This window comes from Numida meleagris, chromosome Z (assembly GCF_002078875.1).
Source record: "Numida meleagris isolate 19003 breed g44 Domestic line chromosome Z, NumMel1.0, whole genome shotgun sequence".
NCBI lineage: Eukaryota > Metazoa > Chordata > Aves > Galliformes > Numididae > Numida > Numida meleagris.
Window position 1 is genome coordinate 47,382,989 of NC_034438.1, and position 19,564 is coordinate 47,402,552.

Here is a 19,564-nt window from a genome sequence, read left to right on the forward strand (position 1 = left end):
GGGCTAACAGTCAATATATGACTGGTACACAAACTGTTTCTAGCTCTCCCTCACCTTTTAGAAGACCAAAGTGGTGTTCTGTTGTTTTAATGAAATTTACTCAGCTAAAGAATTGCATACAAACTCTGTTCTGCATTTAATTTAAAAAAAAAAAAAAAAAGAAAATCTGAAAAAAAACATTTTTGAAGTACACTTCTCACCAGCCTTTGAAATGTAGCCTTTTTCCCTGCTTGGAAAAAGTTATACTTACTTTGTTTTCAGCTTCCTGCTTCACAGAGCTCTCAGCACATTAACTCTTTCACCTTTCAGACATATGTCTTTTGACCTTATGGACTGTTGCCTTTATGAGCTCTAACCATATATCTAGATCCCATGGCAACTGCAGCTGTGGATTACCGCAAAGGTACTGGAGATAAGTGACATCACAGACTATTGTTGCTGCCCTCGCTAGCTCAGCAGCACAAACATCCATGCAATCTGGCACTCAATAGATTTCCTCTTCATGTTCTGCTCCAGTTGTGGCAGACATGACCTGTATGACGGTCACAGAATTATCCAAACAGTTCTTTGGTAGCCGTTCTGAGATGAACTGTCTGTGAGATATCTCTGTGGTACGCTGGCAGCTGTAATCTGCACGTGTAATCTTCTTCATGCTGTGATGCAGTGTTTGAGTTAGCCATGCAACAGTGCTCCTCTCCTCCCTGGACAAAAGGCAGCCGCATCACCGTGGTGTCCTGAAATTACTGTGTATTAGGCCATTCGTATTCCAATAGTAATTACCTTACAGAAACTCCCACGTGCCTCACAAAGCGCATGGCTCGGACCCTCTTCTCTTATCCCACCAGCCGGGGCTCTGAGCTCACACCAGAAATCGATGAGGGACACCCCGCCCTTCGGCTGCCGGGGCCTGGCCGGGCCGGGCCGCTTTACTGCGGCCAGTCCCGCTCTTACAAAATGGCGCCTCCGCCCCCCAGGCTTTCCGGAGGCGCCCAGGAGGGCGGCAGGAGGCCAGGGCGCTCGGGTTCGAGGGCCGCCAGGCGCCCGAGGCACCACAGCAGCGGCGCGGCGTCACCTGGCGGCCGGGTGCGGGAGAGCGGGCAGAGCCACGGGGCTGCTCCCCGGTCAGTGCCTGCGCTGCGCTCCGCCGTCCTGGTGCGTCGTTCTGGAGCTGAAGGTGTCCAGTTTACTCTGGCCACGCTGCCTGCTTAAAGAATGTTAAGAGGCACCAGCTGCTGTTACCCTGCACCTCTAAAACCTGTGCCCCAAGGTCTCTGGTGAAAACCTCTCCGTTTCATCCCATTTAGTAGCTGGATGCTTTGGAGCATCATGACAATCCATCAGCTGTGACAGATGTTTAACTTTATCCTTTGGTACTCCTGGAAGTAGCAGGGGTCAAGTTGCATGTAGGCTCTGTTGGAAGACATGGCGGGGCAGCCCCTGCAGAGCTTCACTGCAGCACACGAGGAACTGTCCTGTGGCACCACAGCAGCTCTGTAGGGAGCAAGCATGTCCAGTCACAAGCTGTCATTCTTCTCTTTTGCTGTAAGAATTCCCTTGACCTTTATCCACCATGAGCTCTTCCAGACATCTATGTGGGCTTTTTTTTCCCCCCTAAGAAAATAGAAAACATGCAGAAGATCATAATAGATAATAAATATCAGCATGGTACTATTATATGTAAGTATTTATACAGGCTAAGGAGGTGCTCCAGGTCTGCATATGTTTTCACATTAAAATGTCACATTTTCACAGTGAAAATCCATACAGAAATGTCTTCATTCAAGAAAAAAGAGAACAAAAAAATAGAAAGAAGAACAGAAAAAGAAACATAGAAAAGGGAAAAAGAGAAAGAAAAAAAGAAAGGGGGAAAAAGGAGAAAAGGAATAAGAAAAAGAGAACAGGGAAAAGAAAAAGAAGAAAAAGAAAAAAGAAAGAAAGAAAAAGAAAAGAAAGAAAAGTACGAATAAAGAATGAAAAGAAAGAAAGGAGGGAAGAGAGAAAGAGGGGAAACAAGGAAGGAAGGAAGGACTTAACAAATAAAACAACATTTTCATAAAGTGAAATTTTGAAACTTCAATCATTTTGGAAAGCAATGTTTAATTTTTTTCTGTATAGTATTATTTAATTTTGTATAATAAAAACTCTAAATGCTGGGAATATGCTTTGGTTTACAAACGATTCTGAAACTTCATTTGCTCTCGTCCCCCTGTCTCCCCCCCCCCCCCCCCCCCCCCTTTTCTTTTTTGTCTGTATGAAGTATTACTGAAAGGACCTACAGACAGGCTCACAATAGATTTATTATTTTGCCAAAATTAATTGTGAAGATCTACAAATATTGTGAGATATCTTCTATTTTATTATCTTTGTCATAATAGGCTTTATTTTTTCTACATTCACTAAGATCAGTGGGCTTCTAAATATGCAAATTATCTACATATAACAATTTTACGTGTTGTAATATTTCCCATGATTTATTTTAATATAAGCAGTAAGATATGGGAAATTATGAAAGTCAGATTCTGTCTGATTTGTTGGTTAGTTACTCTATAAAGCCTTTTTCTGAGGGCAGATAGGCAAGAATACTGCCACCATATTTATTTTCTATTCTGATTTGTGCATGGAAAACTGTACTGGATCTCATATTTTATGTTATCTCTGGAACACACAGGACTGACTGCTGTCTCTTCAAATCTGCCCAGTGGTGCAGCTTCTTAATCAGAGCTGACTGGTAAATTTTCCACATACTTGGTAGGTGGAAAATACCTGAACTTTCATGCTTATAAAGGTAGAATTGTTACTGGTAGACTTTTCTCCACTGAAATTAGACGAGATATTGCTGCAGCAAAAATGTTCTTCCCTACCTAGTTTCTAGATGATACATTAAAATATTGTCACTGGAAAATATTCACATTTTGTTTGAAAGTGTTGGGAAGCAGTAAAAAGAGAAAAGTTCAGCATTAATTTTGCATGTTACAGCAATTGTTTTAAGTGAGATAATTGTGTTTTGTATCCTTATTAACTGGTTCTATTTGAATAAGCAATCCAACTGGCCAGGGAAGATTAAGAGCTCAATAAATAAAAAACTATTCAGGCTATGTATGTATTCCCCCTTCTTTGCCAAAAAACAAATTAGCTTTAAACATGTAATAGAGTTAATAAAATAAGCTTGGCTTCTGCAGTAGGATCTGCGAGACTTGTAGGAATTACACAGAACTTTCAGATTCTGCCAACAATTTCCTGAAGTTTTGCACATAAAAGATATGGTGACAGCCAGTAGTTCCTGGAAGACAGGTAGTATCTAGTAAACAGTAGGATAGTAGATTATCAACACACATAACAAGATGGCTTGATTGGGTCAATATGTTTATCCAGCTCAAAATTTTCTAGTTGTCATACACAATGACTGTATAAAAATAAATTATTTTTTTCTCCAAGATTTAGTAAAATTGCCATCTGGTTTTCTAGTTACATCAATAAGATATTACAGATGCTGTTTCTGAAACAGAATGAAGATAAGTAGCAAGATAATTCCTATAATAACTCCAAGACAGATTTTTGTTGGCAAAAAATCAATCTCCTGCAGATGAATTATACCACCCTATTTATTTTGGAAAGTTTATATTCTGAATTTTCAACCCCTCTGTTGATTAGGATGCTTGTATCATTTTAAAATCAGTTGTTCTATGAAGAGAGTACTGGCAGGTCTGGTCTCCTGTGGATGAAAAAAAATTGAACTAACATGGGAGTTACCTGATGCAGTGGACAATGCTGTTCTTTTCTCAGTGCAGTCTGTACTGCTCACTGCCTTTGAAACACAGAAATTTAAAACTGGAGGAGACAGACAAACAGTTGGATGTATTGGGAAATCAAACTGCAGGTATGACATATTGAACCATTGAATTTGGATATTTAAATTTTCTACTAAGCATCAATTTTTGGATCAGTTCACTTTTTAATGAAGCAATATCTGAGAACAGTCAGATTTTACCTTCTTCCTAAATTAGTTTACTTTACAAAAATATTTGCCTTCCTTAGACTTATTTTAATAAAAGGGATAAAAATGCCAGTGAAAAAGCATAAAGTTTGTTTCTATTTCCAGTACAAGTGCAGAGTTTGTAAATTCAGCCAGAACGCTCCTGTTCTGTGGTGCTAAGCAAGGAGGACCCTTCTCTGTGCAGCAAGATTATCAGTGTTAGGCAGTCATCTTAAGTTCTCTAGGGTAGCAGAATTAGCGACTTTGTAATTACAGGGTGGATATCTATAGGGAGACATCAGAATTCCTCCTTAGCTGTTCATGTGAAAACTTGCAATAGGACTACCGACTATAGTGCTATAGCACTATGCACATAAAACAACTTGTAAAGATGCAAGTGGTCTTGATTTTGAGAACAACTGCTTGCTAAAGATGACAAGATACCAGAAACTATTAAATGTAAACTGCTTATTTGAATGCTGAAGGAACTACAGTATCTACAGCTAAGAACACCATTGGTGGTGAGATAATCATCATCTAAAATAAGTTTATCCCTCTTTGTTAAGCCAGATGACCATGGAGAAAAAAAAAAAAAACAAAAAACCTTCAGAGTATCCAAATTCATCACAGAAAACAAGCTGAAATACTGAGAAAATTGATTAAAAGCCCTACACAGTGGTGTCACTACACAGGCTGGGATTTGTTTAACTTGAGTAGGGTAAGACAGGAAACAGAAAAATCAGTTCGCTTTATCTAGAAAAAAATAAAAACCTCCTGTTGACATGTATGAGTGCCCTAACCCATTAGATCTGCCTTTTGTCAGATCAATTTTTTCATTATTTCAAGAAGGAAAAAGAAGTATCTTGAGTAACTGTGTATTCAAGAGTGTCAATAAAAAGGCTGAAAGAATCATTTGGAAAAATACAAAGTCCAACCTTTACTGTCGGTGACAGTAAAGTCAACAACTTCCAAGATCATACCGTTTTTGCCAAAAATACAGTCAGAAGTAAAAATGTATCAACACTGTCTAATTTTGAACTCGCATCTCCCCACCTCAGAGCACAGTTAGGCTTGGTATTTATAAATACATTCAACAGATCACCAGTACATTAAGACAAACTCCCCTTCCATGATGGTTTAAGCTAAAATACCTGGCTGTGGGCTGGAGTTCTGAGACACAGGCACATTTTCCATTACCTCTGCTCAGGAAAAGTAATCCTTATCTTCTCAGAGCTTGGGCATGGTAATCTTTATCTTCTCAGAGCAGCTAAAATCCTTGCACTGTGCTAATTCAGAAGACACTTTCACTGAGCTTTTGAGGAGATAGAAAGCTTTCCAAAATGTTTGCTCTTTCTCCTTGACTAGGCCAGGTTTTATTTTTTAATTTAGTAATTTCCATGATATCAACAATGATAACATAGCATACCTCTTAACTCATTTTGCTCCTAACAGATTAAAACTCATTTATCTCTAGAGAGCTCTTGGCGAGGGTAGAGTGGTAGAGGTGCAGGACTGGCCTCAGCCCCAGCTGCTGCACAGCTGCAGTGTTGGACAGAATAAGGCCACTTGTACAGCCATGGTGGAAGGCTTACCCAGGAGAATGGAGGAGCAAGTCCTTGCTTCCAGCTTTGTTTGCTCTTACCAGTGAAGGAGCCCACCTTGGACATGGGTCCAGGTCTTGACTAAAAGCCTTGACTTTACTAACCAAGCACCAGAAGGGGGGGGCATGCTTGCAGCCTTGACAAAGTAGAATTTTGTACCAAAATTTGGATATGTAATGCTGTACTTTAGTTAGTACATGCACACTCTACTTCAGTCAGGTCCAGTAAACACTGACTCAATTACTTCGGCTTCTCTGGGATTTGGTATCTGAAATATTTTGTATTCTATTCCAAAGAGCAAACCTTAACCATTTTTGAAAAATTGTTAGGTGTTTTCCAGTTCTGCTGGTTAACTTACTCTAATGACCAAAAGCACAAACTCCTGAAATGAGCAAACAAAATATTTTTGCATGTATTTAAAAGCTAATCCAAGGGTCTGCTCTTTGAGGTGACAAACCTCATCAATTATTGTGACCATTTCAGTTACAAATCATATTACTTCTAAGTAATACCACTTTTCAGCAGTAGCCCTTGGCTGTTCTGCAATGCTTCAGCAAAATTATTTTAACTAACTTAAAATATTCTGTCTTCATTTTATTATCTGAATCTTTTTCTCAAGATTTACCTGTTTTCTTTTGTTGTTGTTGTTTTGTTTGTTTTCTAACTGAAACACACAATGCTTTCCTTAATTTATAGCCGCATGAATAGAGGGTAAGGGGGTACCTGCAGCAGCCCCTGCACACAGACAGCATCCACACCCACAGGGCACAGCCCATCCCCTCCTGCCCTGGGGCTGGCAGAGCCAGCAGCACGTGATGCAGGCCCACATGCGATCTCCTCTGGTCACCCACCACCCCCAGCATGACATAGCCCCTCTACCTGCCCAGCCCTTCTGTCTGCACCCAAGACCCCTCACACCTGCTCACTGGCTGCTCCCACTCATGGCTAGCAGCACACACCTGTGCCTACCTCCTCCACCCACAGACACCCATACTTGCAGCCCCTAAGCACCAGCACCACCCCCCTGCTCTGCTCACAGTTTGCCAATGGATGCAGACCTCCCACATGTACCCCCTTTTTCCACTTACTTTCCCAACAGATCAGGGCCCCAACCAGACAACCAAGCTCGAATAAACCTTCACACCCTCTCCCATGCCCTTATCAATCCATGCGTCTGACCACGTTTGGGTCCCAATACTACCTCCTTTATCCATTGTCAGGTCCATGTCCTCATGTGTTTTTATTTATGGCTTCCTTCCTTTGTCATTATCCTTTGTTGCACTAAAAAAGGCCTGTGACCAGATACCCATCAAGGAACAGGTGCTCTCCCTCCACACACACTTATAATTTGCAATAGAATTTTGTTACAGGAACATATCATCCTGTTGTTTTTCATGTCTGCCTTTTACTGTTCTGTCATATTTTTATTTGATTAACTCTATGAAGGAGGATGAACTTGATGGATGACCATAACATTCCTCTCTTGCTATAAAACCTAATAATTTGGAGTTGTGAAAAGGGATGATGGTCCTGGATGTGGTGGTATTTTCTGTGTTTGTACTGGGCACAGCATCAATATGTGCATCTACAACACAGCTTCCTGAGAAAAAAGCTTGGTTTGAAGACTATCAAGATTAAAAACATCACAAAATTCTACATGCCTCTCACTTAGATGTATTAAACACAGCTCAAATGGCAAATCTTTCCATTTATGCATTTATTTACTGTTTTAAATACAATATGGATGCTTCAGCAGTGTGGAGATGTCTCATTCAACTAATGAACTAAAATTCATTAGAAACTGTTAGGCTTAATCAATTTCTAGATTAATTCTTCACTGAAATATAATAATCCATCAGCAAAGAAAGGTTTCAGGAAGAGTTCACTCTTGCTCCTCAGCTGAGGACACAAGCTCTAGACATTCGCATGGGAGATGTGTCCTCCAATTAGATGGACAGTTCCTGCCAAAACTCTTTCTATGGATTACTGGGTTGATGTACCAAGAGGAGTACTCACAGAGGCTAATTATAACCCACATGATTACTTTCTCCTGCTCCTTGTATGCTCATTTATGCTGGGCTCTGCAAAGGGACAATTTACAACACAAACATAACTTGAAGTTCTATATCCTCTGCTGCTGAGGGATTTAAGCTCTACTGTTTGTAGAGGCAGTCTACCAACATTAGCCTATCTTCGTCCTTCACATAACTGCAAAATATCTGTTTGGTTTGTCTGTCATCAGTCTGTCTGCCTATGTATCCACCAGCATACTTCATTAATTGCTTTGAACTCTAGTTGATTTTAGTAAAATTTGACAAAAGGAAGGAACACTGCAATAATTAGAATTCTGCATGTTCTGCAAAAATCAGAAGCCATATAGAGGAGAAAGCAAACAAAGTTAGGACTTCTCTGGAGCATGAACTCATCAGCTTGCTGTTTTACAGGGCTTCCTGGCTTTCAGTACATATGTAAATACTGGCAAAGCAATTAGCACTCTGAGGTGCAGTAACCAGCCACAGCACATCCCGTCTCTTGTCTTACTTAATACGGGAGGAAACATGGAAGGAGCAAGAACTGAGCTGATAAGAGATGAGTGGAAGGGCTGTAAGAAAATGGGTGACTGGTGATGGTTGCTGTCAGGCAGCAGCTGGAACATGGGACACATTCATGAAAATCCAGTTTCATTAGACCTCCTGTTGAGATAAACTTGCTTCCCTCTTTGGCAAAAAAAATTTATTCTCAATCTTGGCTGCTATGTGTCAACAAGCAGGTATCACCTCCCAAGTGGATGTGCTGCCTACACAGCATGTACAAAACACAGTGAGAAGTAGTGGACAACACTTGAACACTTTTGTAGCAGTTGGAAGCAGGCTGCTTCCATCATCCAATACTTCCCGTTTCAGTCCTGTTTGAGCAGGAATTTCACCCGTTACTGGAGCACAGGGACACCTGAGACTGTGAAATGACACAGAACTACATTAGCTGAAATACCCTGGACAAAGCAGATGAGAGAGGAACTGAGGAACTAACTCATCATTGCAATTAAAAAAAAAAAAAAAAAAAAAAAAAAAAAAAAAAAACCCATTTTTAAAAAAAAAAAAAAAAAAAAAAAAAAAAAAAAAAAAGAACATCCAAAATGTACAAAAATAATAGCTGAAAGCAGGTTGAACTTCACCAGCGCAGGCCCCACCCTTCTTTGTTCGCGTCACAGCCGGCCCCCTCAGCACGGGGCCTCCACCCCGAGGGCAGGGATACCTGCGGGGGCGGCGCGGTCCTTAACGGGCCTTCCTCCCTACTTGCGATACAGCCATTGCCCTCTGTGGGAGGAACGGACACGCCTGTAACTCCCGCCCCTCCGCAGGAATTGGTTTTTTCCCCTTCTCCCTGGCCAGATATTGGCTGCCGTTCGCTGGCACCGAGAGACAGGATTGGCTGCGCTGAGGGCGGCGGGCAGGCTGTGGTGGCCGCTGGGAGGCGTGCAGCCGGGCCCGGAAGGGGTGAGTGCGGACCCGGCTTGGGCCGGGGGTTCCGGCGGGGACAGCGGCTTCGCGGAGGAGGAGGAGCCGAGCAGGGCCGCGCTGGGCCTTGTAAAGACCCCAGGGCTGCAGGCGCTTCTTGGAGGCCGCTAGGGGCTCCCTCGGGAGCGAGCGGCCTGTGGGCTGGGGCAAGGCCGAGGGGCGTCGGGGCCGCGGGTGGGAGTCGAGGGGCCGCGGCGAGCCGGAGCTTGAGGCGCGAGTATGCTGGCAGGGTTGTCGGCAGAGCTCCGGGCTGACGCCCCGGGGCCGGTGCCTCTCGGGGGCGGGCAGTGCGGGCCAAGTTTTGCTGCTACCTGGACCGAGCGAGAGTCGCCAGGCGAGCTGCCCGTGGAGTGGGGGGAGGGCACTACTGCGCTCCGTAAGGAACTGCCTCGCTCAAACGCGAGCCAGTTGGTAACCAGCCATCTGGTAATGCGTCGTTGCACTGCTCGGAATGGGCCTCGCCCTCGCGTGGAGCACCTGGGGGACGTGTGCGTGCGCTCTGGCGTCGCCGCCAGAGTGGTCGCCGGAGCCGTCCCGGTTGGGGATGTCGCGCGGAGCGGCTGGGTGCCCCGGCGTCAGCTGGTTTATGGGTGGTGAATCCACGTCATGTATGAATAATGCATGTCTGTTATATAGCACGGTAGTTCTCGTGATCAAAACGGATAGAGTTAGTACTGCAGTTCTAACCGCAAGTGTTGGTGTATAGCAGAAACGTCACCGGATGTTTATGGGCTCAGAGACTGCAGTTAGGCCCCTTTCCCTTGCTCTCTTAATGTCAGACACTTCTTTCAGTGTGGCTCTTGATTTACACTGACATGTATACATACATTTTGACGGTCTTAGGAAAGCCATTTTCTTGATAAAGTTCTTTTAGATTGTGTCTAGAAAAGAAAAGTCCTGTAACAATAAAGAACGCTGTCAGACTGTTTTCTGTTAATAGACAAATCATGAATGCATGCTTTTTAGATGTAAAGCTAACTTAGGAAAAGTATGTATATTTAAATTTGTCTAAGCAAATGCAAATAGTTGATTTATTGTTGAGTCATACTTGCCCAGAATTGATTTCCTGTTCTTTCTCACCGTCTAAAGAAAGAAAATTTTGGAACCATTTTTTCCAGACAAAATTATGATTTTGAAGTGGCATTAAAATGCAGGATCAGGGCAATAGTAAGAAATATGACAGTTGCTTATTTCCATTGCCAATACAATGAATTGCAGTGCAGTGTTGATAGCATGCATGGGTTTCTGACAGGTGAAGGCCCCATCTGAAAAGAGATTTATAGATTACTGCCTTAGGTTAACTGCTCTTATGAAACTGTTTGCTTCTGTTAAAACAACTTAACATAGTAAGTAAGGAATGTTGATGCAATGTACTAGATTAATTCACCAAATACAGAGATGGATATTTGTAGCAAAAAATTAAACTATTTTGGCTGCCATTTTTACATAGCAATATCCATGGTGATCTGTAGTACTTGCTGGGTTACATATGTTTTGATTCTTGGTCTCTCAGGTCTCAGAAGGCTTGTTTTAAAATAAAAAAAAATATGACCATTCTGCAGAGGCAGAGGCCGGAATGCCATTGTGCTGAGGGCAGTGTGTAAGGCAGTCTCTAGCAATGTAAGTAGTGTTTGGTATCTGTGGGATTGAGAGCTGTGGATTCAGTTGAAGTTCCAAGCATAAAATCTGCATTTTGATAAATGTTTATGGTAGCATTTCTGAATATTTTGAATAAAGTATGTGGAGTAAACTTGTTCTAACTCATTTATTCACTGATATGTCAATGATTCCCCCGCATTTTCATGGAAAGGGCTGTAGAAGTCTGATAGTGTCCACTGCAGTGTTGTAAAGAAGCTTCAGCAGTCTTTTGTTTCTGTGGAAGTTGATCTGAAAGTAATGCCATGGAAATAAATATTGCCATGGAAACTACAGTGGATACAACGAGCACAATAACACTGTTTGATAGAGGAAATTCTCATCTACGAAACACTACTTTTCAGCATAGTCACTACCATTAGCTATGCTTTTTCACCAGTCAAGAACAAAGGCCTGTATGCCATGCTTGTAAGTTCTGCACCAGTGGAGGTGACCCGCTGTTTCACAGTGGCAGCATTGTTGTTTGGAAATTGTTGTACACACAGTCCAGCTTTCAGCGTGCACATCCATTGTTTGGTCACTATAACCGTTCAGCAAACAACTGTGTATGTCAGTGGATGAAATTTATTCCGCATGGAGAAATTCATTGACACACATGCTTCATATGCCTGTTGATGTCAGATGCCACTTTGTCATATTGCCCTCCATTGCCATCTGTCACATGGCAACAAAATGGAATGGAATATTGGTGTGAAGGTTCAACCTCTACTGCCATACCACTGATACTGCCATACTATCAGAAAAATAGGAGGCATTGCTTTTAGAGTAGCCTTGTGTATTTGGTGGTGTATTTGTACAGGTCCCTAAAGCCTACTTTGCATTAATTTTGGTTGACAAATGCATTTTAAAAACTTAGCTCACTTGAATATTGTTGCAGGATATAAGGACAACTTTGAATATGTCATAAATATAAACTCAAATCACTGGAAGGTGGAGCAGCAACTCCAGCATTCTGGTCAGAGCATCAGTGGAGGAGGGGTGCTTTGCATACCCTTAATACATCCTAATTTGAGTGATACTTTGGGCAGTACTTTCTATCCGTGTTTGAAGTTTCAGCTCCTGTGATTTTTGATAAGACATATGGATGAAACATGCTTAATGCTGTTAATCACAGGAACATCCTGAAGTGTTTGGGAGTAATGCTGTACTTATTTTATACAAGGGTACTTCTTAGACCTCGTGACTAAGAAGTTGTTCTTAAGTTGCTGAAGTATGAAATATAGTCCTTGCAAGAACCTTTGTTCTTCCCTTAAAGGCTGTGACTGGCTGGCCATTTTTGTGGTACTTGTGGAGCTGGTTATAACTTACTTACGCTGGAAACAGGTAATTATTAGCAAGCTTGTGGTAATGAGTAGAATACTCGGTGAGAGTGACAGAGTGTACAACCATGTGAATTGCTAATTGCTTATGTGTCACCGTAGAGGAAGATATCTAGAGAATATGCTGCCAGTAGTATTAATCATAAAACAGCTTTTCAAATTAGATTAATTTCATGCATGATGTTTCACTACTAGACCCGTGCAGAGCATTTTGGGTAGGTAGTGCATGACTGGAAGCAGAAAGAACTTCGGTTGGCACATACATCTGTTCTTTGATATGTATTTAGTTATTAAAACGTGATCTAAAAATTTTTCAGTTGTTCAGATGCTAAGTTCTCCTGTGGTTTTCTAGGTGTTGCTCTAACATCTTCAGCATGTTTCTCCTAGATGCTGCAAGAAGAAAAAACCCCAGGGAATAACTGAATGAGTATGAAATGATACTTGATAACACAGAAAAGTGAAATATAGAAAAATGATTCTGATCCTGATGGTGGATTGTGGATGATTGCTCACGAGATTAGTGGTAATCAGTTGCACCAAAATGTCCTTCCCCATCAGATTAGTATCAGAAGTTAGATAAATCTGAAATGATCAAGAGATGTTTCTGTAACTCAAGTGATGTTAAAACATTTTCAAATGACTAAACAAGCATTCTATTTCAATTTCTCTATAACTAATACTGCATTATAAACAGGTGAATGTCCGTGATGTGTTTGAACAAGATATTTGTGACTTGACAATAGCTTCAGAAAAGTTGTCCAGTAACAATTCTAAGCAGTTCTTAGGGCCAGAAATCAACAAGATTGTTTTTGACCCCCTGAAAACTCACTCCTGCCTAACACGTCTGTAATGTACCTCTAAGACTGGCAGAAGAGGCTTCGGGTAAAAGGTAGCTGTGTTTTAAAAGGAGATGACAAGAAAATCAAGCATTTGTACCTCACCCAGTGAAACCAGTGTCATGTCATAGAACGCTTCAACTGTAATCTTCTAGAAGTTTTTTTTTTAAAAAAAAAAGAGAAGATGATCAGTAGAAAAATGGTGATGTGTCATCTGGGTTTTGTGAAAGCAAACAAGAAGTAGTTGTAAGTAACACTATTGGTCCTATCTTACTCTACCCACCAAGGACTGAAAAAAAAGTGATGATCTGCTTCTCACCCCAGCATAGTTAAGAATGATGTGAAACCCATTTCTGTGTTTGTGATCCCAGCCCCTGGGAGAAGAGTACATGCCTGAAATTCAGGTGGGCTTAGAGCTGTGAGTGTGGGAGGTACCTTGGGAAGGCCTTAAGTCTGACTTTTCCCTTCCCAACCCTGCCTTCCAGAAGCTCTCACTTTTGGTACTGCTATGCTGTTAGTCCTTGGCACCCCTGGCAGTCTTAAGTTGTATGGAATTGCTACAGATAGAAACATTTCCCTTAGATCGTTTCCACGTGTTCTTTCTGAATGTCAGGAAAGTCTTGCTGCCATTTCATCTTTTTTAAGTATGGTGTTAAAAACTATTTGCAGAATACTAGATCCAGTTTTGACATTGTTCAGGATAGAAGGCATTAACTCTGCACATCCTGTAGCCTTCACTCTACTACAACTCGATATGTTGCTGTTTGCTACAGTGCAGCAGAAGTATTGACTCTGGCAATGTGGGGACTTCTATTACCTTGTGCTGTATTTCACATAGCTGCACACCAGCAATTACTCCCAATCTGGTAATTTGCTCAGTTGTTTATTTCTACCTGACAGGAATTTCCTGCTCTTCTCTTCTTAAGAACTCTCTTTTTCTTCCCAGGTCTATGAGAATCCTTTCTCATTCCATGTCTAAACTTCCAAATTTTATCTTGAGGGCTGACTTCAGATATGTTCTATCTGTCACCTGGATCAAATGCTTTTGTTACTCCTACATCCAAGAAGGGGTGTTTGTGGAAAAAAAAAATGTTTAAAGATGTAAGATTTTGCTGCTCCTCACAGGGAAAAAAGAAGCACTTTTGAGAATGACTTTCATTACTTTTGATAGTAGGTAAGAGTTTGTTCAGTTTGGGGTTATCTGGACTTTCATCTTCTGTAACTGTCTCTATTAGAGACAACAATGCAAAAATACATCTTTGGGCATGATCTGAATTCTATCTTTTCTGAGAGTGTCTAGTACTTCCACCCTGGGATTCTGCTGTCATCTTGTGTTTGCTGTGTTTATCAGCAACAAAGGAAGTGATTGTTCTGACTTCTTAAAGTATGTTGAGGTCATCTGCACTGACAAAAGAAAAACCAAACCTAGTCTACTTAAACTATGAAAGTTTTGGCATTTTGCTTAGTACTGGCTTCTGTTTGTGACCTTTCAGTCAAAAGAAATGCATCCTTATCTAGAAAGTTTGTAATGGGAACTGAAGCTGAAAAAAGAATGTGAAGTCATAGGCAAAGGGGAAAGAGAGGACAGATAAAGGGAGTGTTCTTTGAGTAGTTTTTAGTGCAAAAGAGAAAAGGAATCAGACTACTAGTACTTGGTTTATTTAAAAATAATAAAAAAAACTTGGAGATTTTTTTAAATGCATGAGAGAAACTAGTACTTCATGTCTTTAAATGTGTACTGAACTAAAGACAGAGTGCAAAAAATCATGGTGTTGGGGAAGGCAGAAGAGTTGGGTGAGCTCAGCTGAGCGCTGCAGACCAGAGGTGAGCTGTGTTGGGAGAATGTTTCATGCTGGCTCTGGCTCCCCCTCCCCATGCACCAGGCTCTGCACCTATACATGGAGCAGCCTTGATATTGCAGCATGTTTTGGTAGCTGGTGCTGGCACAGCTTCAAGGCTTTCTCCAGCTCCCCCAGAACCAGCAGGCAGCAGGGAGCAAGAGGTGAGTAGGGGGCATGGCTAGAGCAACTGGCCCACACCATCCAGAGGGATGTCCTGCAGCCTCTGATAGCTGGCTCAGCAATAAAAGTGGGACAGAGGGGGCTCTGGTTGTGAAAGCATGTTGTCCTTCCCAAATCTGCATCTGTCGAGGCTCTGTATCCTGGGATGTGGGTGAATATTGCTTTCTGATGAGAAGTAGAGAATTATTATTTTATACTTTTGCTTCTACACAGTCTTTGATATTTTACTTTTCCTTTAACTAAGCAACTCCTTATCTTAACTTCGAGCTCTTTTTTTCTTTATATTTTCTCCCCCTGCCCCAGGAAGGGAGGTAAAGAGAGATGTGTTGGAGCCCAGCAGCCTTTCAGTTAAAGCACAGATCACATCACTGTAAGGGCTGCTGCCAAAGTCAGGCTTCTTGTTTTTCCAAGCTGTAATGCTCTTTTCTAAGGGAGGTTGAGCCTTGTTCTTAATTGGTTAGGGCATACAATACATATGCTGTCCTTATCTTTAAAAGCTCTTAGTGCTTCAGTTGCTTAATCTTTTCTGTCTCTTGAGTTGAGTTTTAATGTAGAATTTCTGCTGAAGCTATTCCTCAGGATAAAAATTGGAAAAGTAGTTATTATGGTAAGCCAGTGCTGGCAGTTGGCAAGGCAGATTTGCATGTCCTACCAAAATCAGGGCGAAGTCAAGGTAGAGGAAAGTTATTCAAACTATTTCTAGTCCTCGCCTAAAATCTGAGCGAGGCAGTGCAGATAAACTCAACACCATGTTGAATATGAACTAGTACTGGTTAAATGTTAGGAGGATGGTGAAACATCTGCTGGATGGACATGTGGAGGAAGAAAACTTTTTTTTTTTTGCTAGTAGTTATTTGTTTTTTAATATATTTTTATTATATGTTTTACATATATTTATTACCTTTTTTTAGGAAATTCCAAGGGATGTCTACTGTGTTACCATAGTCTAACACTTGAGCATTTGTATGATATTGTGCTATCTAACACTAATTGTATTTACTGGTAACAAAAATAGGAACATAAAACCTCCCTCAAATTCATGTTCTTCTGTTGAAATCAAAAGTTTTTTTTCTCAAATCACATTTTAGAATTTCTATCCTTCGAATTTTTGTTTTGTGCTTAAAGGCAAATGGTTAGTCATGTGCTTCATCCATTACCACCAAACTTCAGACAGGGTAACAAAGCAGTACACTGATGTTCTATCTCTGATAGGTGGCATGTTTTTGGAGGCCTCTTCTTCCTTCTGTCTTTTCCTTTGTCTTCCCAAAAAACAATCTCGTACTGCTCTTCCAAAAAACAGCCGTGGTTTCCAGTTGCTGCTATTGCAAGGAGAGGAACAAGCACTGTCTGGCCCTAATCTCTCTGCCCTTCTCCTGCTGGAGTGAGAAGGCTGTGCAAAAAGCCTTCCTCTGGGCAGGATGTGTGCATGAGGACAGCACAGAGCAGCGATGGAGTAATACCTCTTCAGAGAAATACCTCTGAAGTGTCAGAACCTGATTCTGGTACTGTGTATTCTTAGGGTCGTATAATCACTTGATGATATTATTTTACTGTTACTGGCATTCATTCTATCAAAATTGATAGGGGTTAGACTGGTAGCACAGTGGATATCAACATGCTGGCGTCAAGTGTGCGTAAATACTTTCAAGAGTTTAATTTGAAGTGACATAATAAATAACTGTGAAGAGTCCAGCAGTGTTCTTGGAGTTCACAGCGTGTAAATCTGATGTAGTTAATGTTTTTCTTCACTCTCTAAGTGGTGTTAAATGCAGAATTACTTTGCCATTAAAGTGGACGAGGTGACAATAACCATCTTTTTTTTCCTCACAAAGATGTTCAAGTATCTTTAATTGCCTTTACTGTGTTTCTGAAGTTAGGCCCACAGTGGGAAAAAGTATGTGGTTATGTTTGCAAAAGGGATTCTTTGCGCTACTGAGATTCCAGAGACCTAAATTGGTCAGTCTGTTTGAAGATACAACCAGCTGATGTTCCAGTCATGAACAAAATAATCAGTTTATGTAATTCAAGAGGTAAACAAAAAAAATTTATTTTAATTTAGTGTGAATTCAGTAGAAAGACTGACGGCTTATTGAACGGGGACTGCAGGCTAGTTTCAGCCGCAGGCAAAGATAAGGAGCTGTGCAAGTAAAAACATTGACTTAGTGGAATTCCTCTGCTCGAAAGAGTGCAAAATGACCTGGAAGGTTAATGAAAAGACAGTAACTAATGCCTGAAAAATAAATCCCTAAAGCATATTCCATTTGTTAACATCAGCTCAACTACGTGTATATTGCTTATGGAAATAACACTGTTCTGTTCTCAAATATCCTAATGAGCAGTATAAAGTCACTGCTAAACCAAAGACTTTGAAGAAGGAACTTTTGGATTAGCTAATCAGATTGTTTAGTGAAATATTTAGTTTTTATTTCTGGTATGGTTTTCCAAGGTGTAGATAAATCCCAATCAAAGAAGCGAAATTCTCTCTGAACGTTGTTATGAAAATAAATGTGCTAGTTTTTTTTTTTTTTTTAATTTGGAGTTTGTGAGCATAATAAGGTATTTCAAGAATTTCAGTGCTAACCTGGTTGTAGTGGGAGGAGAGGTGGGAATTGCTACTATAGCATGTTGTTTTAAATTATTTACATTTTTGTCATTTTTATTCTGTGACTTCCTTCTGTGAATGGAAATGAAGAAATCTCTCTTGTCCAGAGTGCTGCTGCTTGTCAAAATGAAAGTTCTTTTGTTGTTGTTGTTGTTTAAATCCAAGTTGAATAACTGGAATCTCCATCTAGGTAATTTTGGATGTAGAAGTAAGCCTAAGTTCAGGGGCATATGGCTAATAGCTTTTGGAATAAAATGGCTTACCTGGGCTAACAGCTTTCAGAAATAACTGCTAAGGAAAAGGTCCTTATTCTGCCTTTTCAAGGTAAAGCTAGCTAATGCTAGAGTTTGATTTTAGATTTTTATTAAGTAGCTGAAAACAAGCTTTTTTTCCTCACAGCTTTTTATTTGCAGATAATATAGTTGAATAAATGTGTTGTGAAGCGAAGGATGGGGGGATGGTTAGCAGCTTTGGCAGTTTTACTATTAAATGCTGTGAATCGATAAAGAAGCATAACATTGGTTTTTTTTCCTGCTCAACATAAATTTAGTTCCAGATCTTCAAGGAGACGTGTTCTATTTCGTCCTGGTCAATTGTAGTGGTCACTTCTGGGAGTTGTCAGAGCAACAAATATTTCATGACAAATTCCCCATGTAAGTAGACTGGGAAGAGGAAGCGTGGTGAAAAGTGATATATATATATATTTTTTTTTTCCCTCTCCATGGACTTTAATATGATAAGCCCATCAGTGTAGCAGGTCTCTACATTTTTAGTTTAAACAGAACAGCAGGTACAATTTGTTCATGATGTAGTTTCCTCTCTGGCTTGCTTTGTTAAAGAAGCCTTCTTTGTTTCTTTGTCTTATTGAATGTATTTGGAGAGACTCTTAATGTCTTTCCAGTTCTTAAGAGAGCCAAAACTTTCTGCTAAAAAAAGATGCTGCCACAGAAGGCCTTATGTACTATTGCATGGTCAACAGTTTACAAATGTGTTTTGTGCTCTGAACATGCAGATTCTGTAAAGAAGCCCACAATTTTCAGCTGAAATAATGCATAAATATCTTCAACAGTATTACATTTCTGTGCAGCTTTTTACAAATAGCATGCGCCGGTTTTCATACCATTGCTCATTAATGTCAGTAATGGAAAGGCAAATGCTAATGGCTAGTGGGAAGGCAGGCTCCTCCTTTGAAGTTGAAAATCTGTATCAATTTATGTTTAAATTTGTCTGAGCACAAATTTAAATGTATTTGTGCTCAAATATATTTGTATCAGCTAGTTCGAAGAGTGAAACTTAAGTATCTTTATCCCCTTTTTTTTCTTGTTACTTATCTATGCAGTCATTACTGCAGACTGTTTCATAGCAATCATAATATTGCCTGAATTTAAAAAAAAAAAAAATTCACATTCTTTTGGTCAGTGCTGTTACATACTTTGAAAAATGTACAGCTGGAGCAAATGGAGATTAATGAAAGTAACAAAATGCTGAATTGATGAAGGCTGTAGGTGAGATGCAAGTGCAATTAGGTGAATGTGTCAAAGTCAGTGATTATAGGGTACAGGCTGGAATTTGGCATATATGGATTCTTGGCTGCTCTTTCCATTTAATTGTTAGTGAACAGACTCTTCAGGAGGTTCAGAGGTTTGCTTGGCTGGTTTTTATAAAGTAATAGGGAATAAAATACTCCAAATTGTTAACTTCATAAATGAGAGTTAATCTAATTTATAGGATATCACATTCATGATGGGCCGAGATTATCCCTGAGGACAGTCAGTGCAGATCATGTTGTGTACTCAAGTTGTTCTGTTGTTTCTCTGTTTAAAAGCATGCAAACCAAGTTAGGAAACTCAACTGTCTTCTCTTCAAACTACAGAAATTCCTAGATGCAGAAAGAAGGTCATTCCGTATTACAGCTTTTGAAGAAAAGCAGGATTTTATTAAGGTGGCTTAGATAGGCCTTAATTCCAGGAGACTGCTTCTCTTCTTTCTAGAGTACAGGATGTGAGAGGGTCAAGAGGATAATGAAGAATGAAAGGCA

At 40.6% G+C, this 19,564-nt stretch overlaps 1 protein-coding gene across 7 annotated transcripts in view; it reads left to right on the forward strand.

Moving 5' to 3' along the window:
- PJA2 (praja ring finger ubiquitin ligase 2) overlaps positions 8,802 to 19,564 on the forward strand; it is a 40,637-nt gene continuing 29,874 nt past the window's right edge. For 2 of the 7 annotated variants that reach the window (XR_002433191.1, XR_002433192.1), the window contains exon 1: positions 8,802 to 9,071. The gene's annotated coding sequence lies outside the window, so the exon portion shown is untranslated. The other 5 variants (XM_021379746.1, XM_021379741.1, XM_021379744.1 and 2 more) reach the window with 5 other exon arrangements.